The following is a 14,878-nucleotide window of genomic DNA, read 5'->3' on the forward strand; positions in this document are numbered from 1 at the left end:
TTCTCACAGTCAGCCAGAGAAAGTAGTTGTGTGTGCAGGAGAGCCAGCTCAGCCTGGCTTCCTATGGATTTGCCTGTGGTGGATTCGTGGCTGTCTGATCTGAAACAGATGCCAAGCGAAGCCTTTATCAAAGCCAGGGAATTAAAAATATCTCTCTCCCAGAAGGATTCTCTTCTGAGTCTTTTCCCCAGTGAATGGATTAATAGCCTCCATCTCTCTCCTACCTGCCTGCCTGAGACTTTGAGAAATTTGCTACTGCTTTGTGTGACTGAGATGAAAAGAATAAGTGGGTTAAAAATGCATCAGATTGAGAAAGAATACACGCAAAGACAGAATGTGACAGACTTGTTTAGGAAAACATGTTGAAAATATAGCTGATGTGGAACATGCCATCTCCACAACATATTACCTCTTTAGCCTCTGAATTTTCTTCCTGGTCTGGATGATGTTTTTGTTATATAAAAGTGGGAGAGGAAGGCCAGAGCTATGCATTAAGGGCACTGAGGGCTTACAGCTGGCAAAAACAAACCTTTTATTTTCAGTTACTCTAAAGAGCTCTGGATAAGTGCAATTCTGCAAGCTGCCTGCCTGCCCTAAGTAACGGGAGTTTCACTGGCTTGCATCAGCCAGCCTTTGGCTCTTCTTATGCTAACCAGGCCAGCATTATTATATTACATTTAATGGAGCTCCTTATGTCATTCCAGCCTTGCTTCCTTTTTCTGATCCATGTGCTCTCCCTCCCTCCCTCCCATCACCTCTCCCTCATCTCAGCTGGAGTATGCATACGTGTTCCTCTTCCCCTCTACCAGACACCACTGCAGTGCAGTGCTTATGATTACAAATCATCTCATTAAAGCCAGACAGCCACTCAGCTGGATGCAAATTACTGTCCTCCTCCATTTATGAATGTCAGATTTTTCAGGGTGGGAAGGGAGGGAGGAGCAGGGTGGAAAGCGTTCCATTAAATGGCATCCATCAACCCTATCACATTTATAAGCTAATAAAAAGGCTAAAATGAAGTTCATTGGGACTGGCTGGATCTAGTAGTACCAGATGGTTCTATGAAATATTAATAGAAACAAGACATGTCTCTGTGTTGGAGTCAGTTAGGTGAAAGGATGATACTCATTGATAAGTTACTGCCCTGTCCATTCTTCTGAGTGACATCCTCAATTTTCCTTCTGGTAGTGTTAATCCTCCTCTACATGTGACAAGACAAGGCTAAAACACAAGAGGTTCTACTACTGAAGAAAAAAGACACATATTTTATAGGGGATGAAAAAGATAGCCTCAACTTGCAGGTCACACCTAATATTTTGACCTTTCTCCATTATCTGTGAACTTTGTTGCCTTTGTGTAATTCAAAGGCAGAGCTTTGGCTTTAACTGGTAGAGGGAGACATGTCAGGGAAGGCGTTGAACATGAACCCTGAGGAAAAAAATGCAAGCTTTAATGAAGAATTCAGACAATGAAAATGCTGCTTAGCAGCATGATAGAAGAGCTTGATTCAGGCTTGATCAGGCTTGACAAAGGTTTTCCCATTTTGGTGACTTCTCAGTTCACCAGGTTCTTAGACTTACTTTGAGTTAGGAACAAATATGAGCTCAAACAATCTGATGTTTGCTGAGATACCTAGGCAACATGGACATTCATATATCAAGGCAATTAGCTCAACAGATCCAGACAGATAGGGCCAAATAGCTTGAACAGAAAAGCCAAATAATAAACAGGCCTGCACTAATCTCAAAGATCTACAGATGGTCCTTTCAGGTTGCATGAGCACTATAGCGTTAGAGGGAAGGAAAGTACCAAATGACGTCTGTCCTATGGCTGAGCAGATCATCTCCATCCATGTTAATATCAATTAAGCACTTCTCACCATCACTGAGAAACATTCTCATCTAGCCAGGGCCAACCACCAAGGCTGCTGGGGGTCTCTGCAATTACTGGGAAGGATCAACTGTAAAAGAGAATGAAAATAACTAAAGGAGGAGACCTCTTTGAGTCACTGCAAACAAGAGTTTCACAAAGACAGAAATATACACCACAAAATTTTTGCTCTACGAATGTCTCCTCCCAAGATAATGGCCAGTCACAAGCTTTTAGAGACAAGAATAAATGCACTAGAACATATCCCTTGGCTGAGCCAGGCAGATGCAATGATAAATTAGCTGGCGGGTGGAAGACTACCTACTGTGTAGAGAACAGGTTGTCAAACAGATTCATTTATGGCTGTGAGAGTGATCAGTTAGGTTCTGAACAGTTAGTGGAAATAATTATATCACATATAAACAGCATGTTTCTTACAAAGAACAGATATGCCATTGACTAGGTAGCAGAAGCACAACTTGTCACTGAGCAAACATACACACAATAAATTTGAAGCTTAAAATAAAATCCTTCAAGATTTTCTCAAAAGAGTTCAGTTCAGAGGAGAGCTCAAGCATAAGCAATGTCAGTCAGAAAGGTAGCAGTTGCAATGAAAGACTGGCAAGAGGTTTATAGCAATATATTTATATGTTTGTTTCACCCAGAGGGGACAAGAGCCAAATGAGTCTTCAAAAAACAGTAGCTATTGCACACAGAGACATCCATTCGCCAAGTGTCATGCTGCAGAACTGCTTACAGCCAAAAAATACCCATTACTACAGTGAACAGATGTGAGCAAGAATAACAGGAAAGGAGAGCTGCTAAGAGAAGTTCTGCAGTGATATTCAGAATAATTCAAAGTACAGTAATACAGGCAGGGAATCTCTCCAGGCAACAGTAAACCAGCCGTATCTTCACAAAGCATTTATATTATTCCCATGTTTTTTGCAAACTGCTGGCATTTTAAACCATCTTTCAGGAGTAGATTGATGGAGTTGGTACCCCTGCAAAGATGAACACTGGCAGAGGAAGGAGATAAACATCCCTTGAGCTGTATGAAGGGTAGACAGCACATAACATGGCAATCTGCACTGCCTTATGGTTCTGGCCTGACTAGGTGTGCTGGCCTTAAGGCAAACAGACAGTTTGAGAAGAAGCAAAAAATGGATAGGAAAGGATAGAACTGGTATATCATAAAAATTCTGGTGTTTGGCAGTGATGGAACACCTGATTTTCTGGAGAAGACAGAGGATCTATTTGTTTAGGTTAGGCAGAGGAATCCCACAACCCTTTTGGTCTTCAAAATCTCTTATCTAAGAAAAAAAAAGGGTTATGAAGTACTTTGAAAATTAGACATGAAAAAAAGATTTATGTGAAGAACTGCTGGTTTGGGACAGCCTGTAGAAGATGTTGAAGAGCTTTTTTCCTCTTCAGACTTAGCAAGCTAATTTTCACAACAGAAAATTAAGGTTAAAATGTAATGCATATAATCATATGAATAAGTGTGTAGTCCAGCAAGTGTTCACTATCTGCTTTGTGTTTTCTCCAAGGACAGCCAAAGAAGTCAGACTCTACCTAAGCTACTATCTGGCCCCATCAGCAGAGTATGTGTGCTATATCCAGTGCCTGTGTCAAGGAAAATCTATTAAACTGACAGTGACAAATAACCAACCGTCCCCCTTCCAAGGAGAGTATAGTCAGTCTTGCTGGTGTTCTCTTTTGTCCCAGAAATTCTTGAGTCCCATGTTACAGCTACACAGCTTCAGTAGGGGCCCTGGAGGATAGCCTAAATCCAGCTTGATAACTGGGGATAATTAGCAGCATTTCCCCAGTCAGAGGAGGGGCCTTTGAACCTGGACCATTGACATCCTGGATGAGTGTTTCAGCCACTGACTACTGTGCAAAGCATGGCTGAGGAAAGAAGGTTGTGGAGTGACAATAAGAAATTGATCACCATTTCAGAGGAAACACACAGGACTTGTCAGGGACTCAAAAAAATGGAATGCAAGCATTTACCTTTGGGGTAGTGCCTCAGCTCCAGTTTGGGAGTGAGGACCCGGGAAACATGCATCTTGCCCCTGCCCACCCAGGCCCTGTAGTTCTCTCTCTCCTGGCTCTCCCTCAGCTACACACTGTTTTCCTGCTTAGCCTACAACCTGCTTTAACCCCATTCTATGCACAAAACCTCCCTGTAAGCTGTGCCCTGAGCTATTTACTACACTGGGCAGACAAGGTGGTCACTGGACCTTACCAGGCTACTGAAACTGGTCCCTGATGACAAAGCAAATTGACCTATGTCCCACAGAGGTCCAGATCTTGAACCACTGGTCTCTGCACATGCACACACAGGCATCTTTTTATGAGACAAAACTGTTTTATTTTACCTCTTCTTCAGCAAATGCCTCTAGGTAAAAGGGAGCATTCCCACAAAATGCTGACCTAATAAAAGATGTGGTCCCTGATTGAATAACTTTGCAGAAAGAAGAAACTCATAAAATCACAGAGTGATCACTTTGGCCCAGTTTTTTTGGTGCTTTGTCAGTCATTTACTATTCATTACCAGGGCAATTCTCCCATTGAACAAGTGAACTAAAAAAGAACATGCTTTCCATGAGCATCTAGATTACATTTAACCAAGGACAGACAAAATAAAAGAGGGGGGGATTTTACATATTTTCCAAATTATTTGAATGAACATACACCTGAAAAGGCTGGGATAGATGCATTTATGTGGATACTGATCTACCAGACTTATCCAGACTGTATTGATTGCCAGAATTTTGAGCCAGCAGAGGGGAAATGCATTGATCTGCTGAAAAGTGGCTGGAACTTGTGTATCATGCTGAATATCTGCACATGGAATCATAGCCCAGTTTGGGTGTGATCCCAGCTCCAGAATGCTTTTCAGGTGCATTTCATCCAAGAAGGGCTTGTACAAATATACACCTGGTAGGGTACTCTATTTTTGTCTGTGCCTTTGCTTAGCTGTACAGAATGTGCTTGGCTGATGCAAAACCTGCTGTAAACTCTGCCCAGAGTAATGTTCCTGCAGCAGACATTTTCCTTTCTCCCTCTGTTTTCTGTATCCTCTCCCCTTTTTATTTGGGCTATGCCCATCCCCCCTCTTTCTCCTCAATGAGGTAATGTTTATCTGAATTTGTTTGCATTTTAGTATCAGATGATGACCCTCTCTCCTTCACATCATCAGCTGACTCTGCCCATGATGCCAAGTGACACAATTGGGTGACAGCAGAGCAGTTACCAGCAGTTGCATCAGAAAAGGCATGTGACACCTGCTCTCAGGAATGAAAAGAGTGAGCTCACACTGAAGGTGACTCAGCAACGCTTCTTTGCTGCTTGTTATAAAACAGACAGGCACATTTTTATCAGTCCTATAGACCTTTACTGTAAGAGGATTTGAAGAATCTTTACATGAGCCAAATGGCAGAAGCAACCTCAGCTTATACAGACTCAGAGTATTTCTGTCTGCACATTTTTATAACCCCATGCTTGATGAGACTTGCAGTTTCACTCCCTGATGAGTAAGAATCTCAAAGAGCATGAAACAGCTGAATCACTATTCATCTTCCCAGTTAAAGAATATACAGAATATACAGGTGGGAAGGAAGAGGCTACTGAAGGCCAGCTATAAATTTCTGTTCCAAACAGAACATTGTTATCCAGTTGCCCAAGATTTGAGAATTAAACATAGGCAGTGGATAACTTTTTTTACATTTTTCTTCTCTTGACACAACAAAATGAAGAAGTCATCTCAGTGATTACTTCATGTACAGCATATACCCTCCTGCACTTGACAAAGTTTGCATAAATGAAAATTATGTGAGCTGACAGTGTACTTTATCCTATCTACACCTATACATTACATAAATTTAGCCCTGAAGAGAAGAACTCAGGGCTACTGGTGGATGAAAAATTGGACATGAGCCAGCAATGTGCACCTGCAGCCCAGAAAGACAACTCTATCCCGGGCTGCTGCTTCAGCAGTGTGGGCAGCAGATCGAGGGAGATGATTCTGTCCCTCCGCTCTGCTGCAGTGAAACTCTACCTGCAGGGTCACATCCAGCTCTGGGGCCCCTGAGGAAGGAAGGACATGGACCTGCTGGAGAGAGTCCAGAGGAGGACCATGAAGGTGATCAAAGAGCTGGACACCTCTCCTATGAAGACAGGCTGAGAAGGTTGGGGTTCAGTCTGGAGAAGTGAAGGCTCTGGGGAGACCTCAGAGCACCTTCCAGTACCCAAAGGCAGCTTATAAGAAAGATGGGGGCAGACTTTTTAAAGGGGCCTGTAGTGATAAAACAAGGGGCAACAGTTTTAAACAGAGAGGGTAGATTTAGATTTTATATAAGGAAGAAATTTTTCACAATGAGGGTGGTCAGATGCTGGAAAAAGTTGCAAAAGGAGCAGTGGATGCCCTGTCCCAGGGAGGTTGGATGGGGCTTTGAGCAACCTAGTATAGCAGAAGGTGCCACTGTCCAGGGCAAGATAATAGACCCAAATGATCTTTCAATATCTCTTCCAACACAAACCTAATTTTTTTGATTCACAGTTTCTATGATTGTTATACTTTACATTAATCCTTTATCTGATCTCACTGGGGAACTGTTCTACCACTGGTGCAACAGAGTCCAGACTAAAGTGTCTCTTCTGATTACAGTGCTTGTCATGATCACTCCCACCTCACACAGAATGGGGAGGACATTGGCATGTGGGTTAATCATGATAGTTGAAGGTTATCTTAACTTGAAGATAGATGAAGGACATCTTAACTGGGTGAAAAGTGTGGGAAGTCTGCCTCGTACACTGTCTCCAAGTACTGTCTACCCTCATAGGGATGAGACAGCACTAATTTTGCCTCATTTTAGTCTTCATGCGAAAGAAATGGCTATTACCCTCCTACCTTTTCTTTACTATTACTTATACCTTTTTATGCTTCATTGTCCAAATTAGTAAAACAAGGATGAATTAGAACTAATTGAAGTCTCGACTTCTACAGCTGTAGCCTAGTTCTATAGGTTAATAACAACTGAGCTCTCAGAAAAGCCCTTAAAGCTTCTAAAATACCCCCACTCTTACACATTAACCAGGCAAAAGTGAAATGACAAGGCAAGACAAAAAATTTCCAAGCCTCCTCATATCTCCATGACTAATGTTGCTGCTGTTGTGGAAAGATCAGGGGGAAAGTGAATAAAAAATATAAATTATATTTATGCCTTTCATCCATGTCTTGTTTGTTTTCTCTTTATCGTGCATTGTTTTAATGAGGAGGATAATCGTTATTTAATATCCTCTTCCAAAAAAGGCACTCAACCAAGGCATATGAGGGCTTGAAATAATTAGGATGATATAATTGGGTACATTATAGAGGGCATGAAATTAACTGTAGTTAAATTAACTCTTCTTTCTCACATGAGCATAAAGGAGAAATTGCCGAGAACACATCTTTTTCATACTAATTGGAAGAAGAGTCATGTAGTATTTTATCTGCCTGAGTTTTAACTCTGAACCACAGTTGTGCTTGTACATTCTTCTGTTGAACAGTACCTCTAATTGTGGTCAGCCTTTGTTTAAATCTCTGGATTCTCTTCTGCCTATAGGCAATACTGAAATGAAAGCTAGCTGCATAGTGCTATAATCCCATTTAGGTCAACAACTGGATCAGAGTCTTCCAAGAACATTCAAATATGTCAATGATTCATTAAACCAGGACTAGAGCAACATCCCTGTTTCATGAGCGGGAGTATTAGTGACCTTTTTTCACAGTAGAAACATTGGCATTTGATCTCCTATTAATTCACTCCCCATGGATCTGCTCAGCCACCCTGGGGTGTGTCTGAGCCTGATTCCCCTCAATGTGCCGGATTCGGACCCCAGCACCAGGCTGATGCTCAGGTGTGGGCTCAGCCTGTCTCCAATCCCTTGGACATGCCCCATGCCTGGGGCTGCCCCCTTGCCTGCCCTGCTCCCTGGCCAGGGGCATTGGGGCGGGCCCTGGCTGTGGGACCCCTATGCTGCCAGTCCCCTGCAGGTACTACAGCCCCCAAGGAGTGCTCAGCCCCTACTGCACCTTGACAACTTCCATCTGCAAAAGCAGCAATCTTCTTTGAAAGCCAGATACAAACATGCTTAATACAGTTCTGTTCCTTCCAGAAGCCACATTTTAACATCTCGTTAAGAACTTCATTCCATCTAAAAAAATAGAGATGCAGCTGCTGCAAAAAAAAATTACAAATTTAGATTTATTTTAGGAATTATTTTCAGCCAAAAAAAGAAAATGAAAAACGGTTTAAATAGTTAAAGGCTTCTGACAAATTTTCAGAGTGAAATGATTTAATTTTTATTTCAAAGAGATATTTCTTACTAAAAAAAAATTCTTATTTTATCATTACTTTTTATTTTTAAAGCTTTTCCTTTTCAAAACTTGACTAATTGATGACTCTTCTCCCTAAAAGTAAAAGGTATGCTTCTCAGAGAAGCCTGTGCCTAGATGCATGTGTAGCTCTACAACTTTTTTTGGACAGGAAAGCAGAGATACACTGAGCTCATAACAGTCCCCCAGAGACCTGAAAGACCTCTAGGAGTCTGGGAAAGCCCGGCTTGCAGAACTAGTACTCAAAAAATGACATCTTCAACTGTTCTTTTGTACTTTTTTCACCCTGTGAAATTTCAAACCATTGAAACATTACTTTTATTAATGTAAAGGGATACAACTGGTGTAAACATAGGTTAACAGCAGAAGTGACAATTTAAAATTTAAAAGTGAAGGCTTATCTGCTGTTCAGATAGGGAGCTGGAAGCAGCTGTTTTGTATGAAAGCACTCATTACCTCATTTGTAATTAGTATCATTGAGAACAACATGCTGTGGTTGTCCAGGAAGGCTCAAAACATAAGCCAGAGCAAGTACTTGATATCCAGCCATCCTGGACCCATCCCTTTCCCAAGAGGAATTTCACACTAAGAGATAGAGTGGTGGTTTGTAAACAGGCAGAAATGCCTTCAGTGGGGAAACAGTCAACGTGGGGGAAGCCCAAACTCTTCCACCTTGATGGGATGCCAATTTTCGCCCTACTAAGTGAAACAGTGTTGTTGCTGGATATGAGGATGAGAACCAGGTAACCTAGTCTTGTACTCTTCACCAACCCAGATAATTGTTTCATTCATACACATAGTTCAGAAAAGAAGGGTAAAGGTGCCATTGACTCTCTCCATCCTCTACTACCCTCCTTCCTCCTGGCTCTCCAGCATCCTACAAGATACGGTAATGTGCAGGCTTTCTCCCTCTCTCGTTTAAAGTCAAATTGTTTTCTCAATCTCTGAAATTCTGTTCCTCCTTTTTCTTCTTACTGGAGGTATACCTTTCTGGAGATCTTAGCAAGCCATGGTACTGTAGAGGTGTCTGAAAACTCTATTCAAGGTCCTTCCTCCTTAGTGTCACTCCTAAAAATAGTCTAAAGCCAACCAACAGCAATAGTAGCCAAAATAACTCAGATGAGAAGAAAAAATTAAAGAAATCTGGACCAGATGTTTAAATGACATAAAGTCTAGATTACAAGAGAAGGGCACACACAGAAAGTAAAAGACAGCAGTAAATCACATGCATTTCCAAAAGTGAGACTTCAGTGAGTCAATCTGTATTCTAAGTAATCCAGATGTTGAGGGGTTAATGGTGATTTTTTCCAAAGAATAATGCAGGATGTAACAACAGGTCTTGAGATGGTGTAAATGGGTGTCAGTCTCCCCAAGACAATGAAGAACCAATGATTGTCATCAACTCAAAACCTCCTGCTCATTTTGAAAGGAGCTGCAACTGTGTGTCCTAGAGCTCACTGAGGGTTTCAGTCAGGCTGGCTGAAGTCAGTCTCCCATGCTCAGGCTTTGGGGTGAGGAAAAAGCAATTGACTTTTGAAAGTTCTTGGCCAAGTCAGAAAAGAGGCAAATGAGAAGTAGTATCAACAGGAAGCATTAGGAAAAGAGATCAGGGGCAGGAGTTAAAGGTGGACTGTGGCAATTGTTGGAGTTAACACAAGAACATGAAGAAACACAGAGGAAATCTTGTAAGGGGAAGAAATGAAAGGCCAAAATTAGAAACTTGGGCATCCATCAAAAGTAGCAGCACTGAATGCACGAGGAGAAAGGGGGGGAGGGAAACACAAGCAATTGGTCAGCTTCCATTTGCTTACAAAATAGTAATTTTGCAAACGTGTCTTAGTATCCAGTACTGCAAAGGGATGACAACAGGTTATGTTTGGCCCATCTACTACTTTTCCTCCCTGGATTTTAGGAAGATACACTGTACCTTACCTCACACAGACGACATGAAAAGTGTTTCCTTTATATGTTGGTGGTTTTTTTAAAGGGTAAATTGAGAGGAAAAGGTGGTCTATTATTATAACTCAGCCTCGGATGCCGAGGAAGATGATATCAAGCATCTCCCCCCAGCCCTTGTTAGCTAGCTTCAGTGTGAATGCTATAAACATTTCAGGTTTTCTCCCCTCTGGAATGAAGCTCCGGATCCTTTACATCTTGAAGGTACTCCCCATTTCCTTTTTCAATGCCAAAAACATCAACATGCATGGAACTGTCTGGCAGTGGTAGATCGGAGACATATATGGTGGCATTAGTTTGCAGTCAACTGGGGACACAGAAATCAAAATAAAATTTCAGTCCCTCCCAAGACATAAGATTTGGGTTATATTAGGCAGCTGAAAATAACCTACATCATCACAAATACACATGTACAAATCTATTTTACAATGTCTGAGCACAAAATCACTTGAAAGCTTTTAACCTCTCCCCCAAGACTACACAATGTTTGATTTGATGATACATAGGTTATCTAAATATAATCATCTCTTCTAAAAGTCAGAGATCTACAATATGCAAACAGAAAGCTGCAGAGTGTCTCCAACAATGAATTGATGCCATGCTGACTTTTGTTTTTGCAGAACCCTGGCCTGGCTATGAAAATCATCACTTCTCATGATTCTCTTTGCATTCAATAATTTCGGCAAGAACCCCTGAAAATCAAAAGTTATTTGTGTCTGGAGGTCAAAATGTTTTTTCTCTTTAATGTGCTTGAACATTTTCTTAGGATAATTTTTATCATGCTCACAGATGACAGAAAAGCTTTTTCTTTATCCTGCACTGTGGCAATTTAGAGTGAATCTGAATGGAAAGAAAAATGATGGATAGCAATGTGAAGAGGTAAGTAAATCCCAGTATACACTCCCCACTTCAACATGCTTTGTTTGCCTGTAGGAAAACTACCTGTCACTCCTAGTAGATCTAAATTCTTCAGCAGATGTCACTGCTAAACTGTCCTTCTTTTCATATTTAAATCTCAGAATGTGTTACAACCTTATAATCATCATTTTCCAGGAAGAGAACATACAGCACAGGACTATAAAAGGAAAAAAGTAAAGTTATCTGGAGAAGACAGAACCACTGAAAAAGAGGTATTTGAATCTTGGTTTAGCATCAGTACAGTAACATCTAGCCTTGTAGAAAGAGTCTACAGCCAGACAACGAGATACAACATGTTGATTACAATCACACATATTCCAACACCAAACCTGCAAATGAAATTATGCTTTCCTGGAAAGCTATCACAGTTGACAAACAAAACTATTATGTGTCACAAATAATTTGGTTGCTAGAAGATGAATGGACACCAGCTGTTCATGGGCTAGAGAAGCTCCATGACTTTGCAATGAAGTAGGGGGAAAAGAATGAGCAGATTGGAGTCGCCACCTCACCCATACTGAGCAGGTATGTTGATGTCTGATTGAAAGGCCAAACCCTTCTCTTTTCTCCCAAGGATGGTTGTTAAAATAATCAGTTACAAGTTGCAGTAATTTTTGCAATTGAAACAACACCACCAGTTTTCTGGTCTTGAAAGTTTATAGAGCTGATGTAGAGGCAGCAGTTACATCTTCACAGGCAGTTTCTTGCCTTTCAAACATGCACTAACACACCTTGTGTCTACATGCTATCCCGTTTCAGGAAAATGTTGTTTTTTACAGTAGCCAGGAAGTGCATGGCCAGGACCTGAAGGTTATTCTACACCACCTCACCTCATTGTCCAGGAGTGGGGGAAGAGGTCCCTTCCAGGTCAGTCCGGGATAGAGTGGTGGTGGTCAGATGGTATTTCGCTCCTTTTGGCAGAGTGATGAGCATATGAATCCCTTACCTCTCTTGCACAGATTTGTTATTAATGTTGTTGCTGTCAGATTAATATTGTTGCTAACAGAAAACTGTTTGCTTATCTCATTGCTGTTTCCAGTAAATTGTTCTTATCACAACCTTCAATCTTTAACTTTTATGTCACCAATTCTGTTCTCCATCCCACCATCCCACCAGTGAGCAAGCAGTGCATGGTTTGGAGTGGTTTCAGAGGTAACACTAAATTGGAGAACACTATTCCTAAACTACAGCACTTAAAAAGGTGTCTAAAAGTTTTTTGCTGAGTCCATGGGCTGAGCTCATCCACTCTGGAAAAACAAGGCCATTTCTAAAGATTAAAAACCACACAATGCACACAATCCAGTACACAGGCACTAAGTCACCAAGAACTACTAAAACACAAAGCAACACACAATAATTATAATATAATCCTGGGGAAAACCTCTGTTAATTTATACTAATCCTATTAAATTCACTATTAACTAACTGTATATGACTTTATGGGACGTACATATCTTAAGCACTGAAATGGGGTCAATTAATTTTTAGATCCCCACCACAGACATTAAGAGAAGACACCCGAATAAAAGATCCAAGAGAGAAAGAAAGAAACTTGAATATTTTGATTTATATTTTTATTTATATTTTGGAAATTGTTTGAGATTCCCAGGCTTCATTTTAATTTAAGAGGAAGTCACATTTCCATAGAACTAAAAGCATCCATGGACAGCTTTCCATAGATGGTGGAATGATGTGTTGCATATACATTTATTTTTCATGGAAGTTGAAAGCACATTCATCTAAGTCATATCTGTTATATTCTCTGACAGCTTTTGAAAATTGCCAGGCTAGTTTTTTGCATTTGATCTTTCAACATTATTGGAGGTTGTATAAACAGGAAGCAATGTATAGCTTCAGCATCAATTAAGATAATTCTAAACAAACACACTGTCACAGTGCTGTCAGTTCCCTGTGGTGGGCATGTTCATGGACTAAGATCACATTGCAAATCTACTTCTAGTGGAATTGGCAGTCTTGGTGTTCCTCCACTTATTTGCAGCTTGGCTACTTTAGTGACCCAAGCACATCCATACCATGGCCTTAAATACTGCACAGTGTGGTTCATACAGATTTATAGTTGTTACATTACCTGGGGATGGTGGGAAGAGGAGTTTAGCCATGTGGATGCTGTTCTGCTTGCCCTTAGGACCACAACCTGACCTGTTCCATTTAATAGTAGCCTGCAGTTCTTATTCTGCTACCAATCACCACAGGATGGACCACACAAAGCAGACGGGCAGAGGGCAAACCATGCCGAGCTTCAGGAGTTCTCTGGGTCTTCCTGAGTTTATCAGTGCATGTTCAAAAATAAACAGGAAAGGGAAATCAGGTAGGGATGGAAGTTGGTGGTCATTAGTCCAACTTGGTCATTAGTCATAAAGTGGCACATTTATTTTTAAAAAAAGTATTTTTTGAACTCTCTTGAAGAAGTAAGTTGCATAGAAAGTCTGAGGACTTACCTCCCAAATAAAAATGTATAAATTGAGTAACAAAAGACATGGGGAGGTGTTGGAACCCTGGAGGCTGAAAATTTCAGGCTTTCTGAGCTGAGGGGTGCTGACCATCAGGCAAGCACCACATTTGACTTGAGGCTTGGAACAGGCTTCAGAGACTGAGTGATGGCACAGGGGTTGTGGGTGTGGAATTTGAATAGCTTTGTGTGATCTCATAGGGTGAAAAACTTGGGTTTAAGTAATGTGTGTGAGTAAAGATGGAGGATTTAAGGTGTTGTCTAAGTCCTTTACCTTCTTATTCCTTCTTCATGGGTTTGGGTGGTTTTCTGTAAATGGGTGAAAAAGTCCTCATTGTGGACCTTGGATGGTCATTATTGGGTCAAAAACATAAAAAATATAGGTGTCACCTTGTTATTGGGGGATTATTGCTTAAATAACCTTGGAGTTAGAAGCATTCCATTTTACCTTGCTTCTCTAACTTGCTAGTTAGAGTTTATGCCTCATGAGTCTGTAAATAGATAAGAAACAATAAACATCCAAGTCCAAACACAAAATCTACATTTCCCGTGTATTATTCATCCTGACCTCACCAGAGAAAAAGAAACCAGAACCGTCACAGGGAGACAGACACCACTAAATTTCTGTACAGAGGCTACAAACCCTTCTCTAGTCATCAATTCCTTCCATTGTTTTAGATGAGAAATAAATTCAATATTTCGACTCTGAGACTGGTAGGAAGTTTCCCACAGCTTTTGATTCAATGAGCTTTTGATTAGACAATCCTTTTAGCTGTTCGGGTCCTGTACATTTACTATGACTGCAAGTGTGTAACATTGGCTTCTCATATATCTCTGGAGGAGAGATGTCTTTCCTGGCATTAATTCTAAATGTCAGACTAAGGCTTTTTATGCCTTCCCCCACTAGGCCTTTACAAATTGGTTGAATGTGATTATATCAATAATTTCCACAGCATAAGTCTCAACAACATTCTGCAGGGGGACCTCATAAGTGATTGCTTTCCAAGAAAACCATGAGGCCTTCCAATCTAAATAGATGACTGGAAAAGAGCTCTGCTTACTCTATGTGGGTGCTTCCCAAAAGACTTAGGTGGACAGGAAGAGACAGAGTGTGATTTCTCCCAGCCATAAATCTTGTGCAGACAGGATTCTTCTTTCATACCTCTTGCAATGGGCAGTCTGGAAAGACACAAAGGACTGTTTTGTAAGCAAGAGACTGCAGAGATGCTCAGACTGCCTGGATTTGCACTCATGTCTTCTGTGATCAGGGCCTGTTC

General features: G+C 41.0%; 1 long non-coding RNA gene across 1 annotated transcript; it reads right to left on the bottom strand.

The window, feature by feature from the left end:
• Positions 1-12,747: 12,747 nt before the first annotated feature.
• Positions 12,748-14,870, bottom strand: LOC136301292 (uncharacterized). The gene is made up of 3 exons (XR_010723836.1): positions 14,764-14,870; positions 14,050-14,092; positions 12,748-13,412 (listed from the first exon to the last, which is right to left on the bottom strand). It is a non-coding gene; the product is annotated as an uncharacterized lncRNA (long non-coding RNA).
• Between the last annotated feature and the right edge of the window lie 8 nt (positions 14,871-14,878).

This window comes from Chamaea fasciata, unplaced genomic scaffold, assembly GCF_029207755.1.
Source record: "Chamaea fasciata isolate MVZ Bird 193981 ecotype frontalis unplaced genomic scaffold, bChaFas1.0.hap1 SCAF_1, whole genome shotgun sequence".
Taxonomy (NCBI): Eukaryota; Metazoa; Chordata; class Aves; order Passeriformes; family Sylviidae; genus Chamaea; species Chamaea fasciata.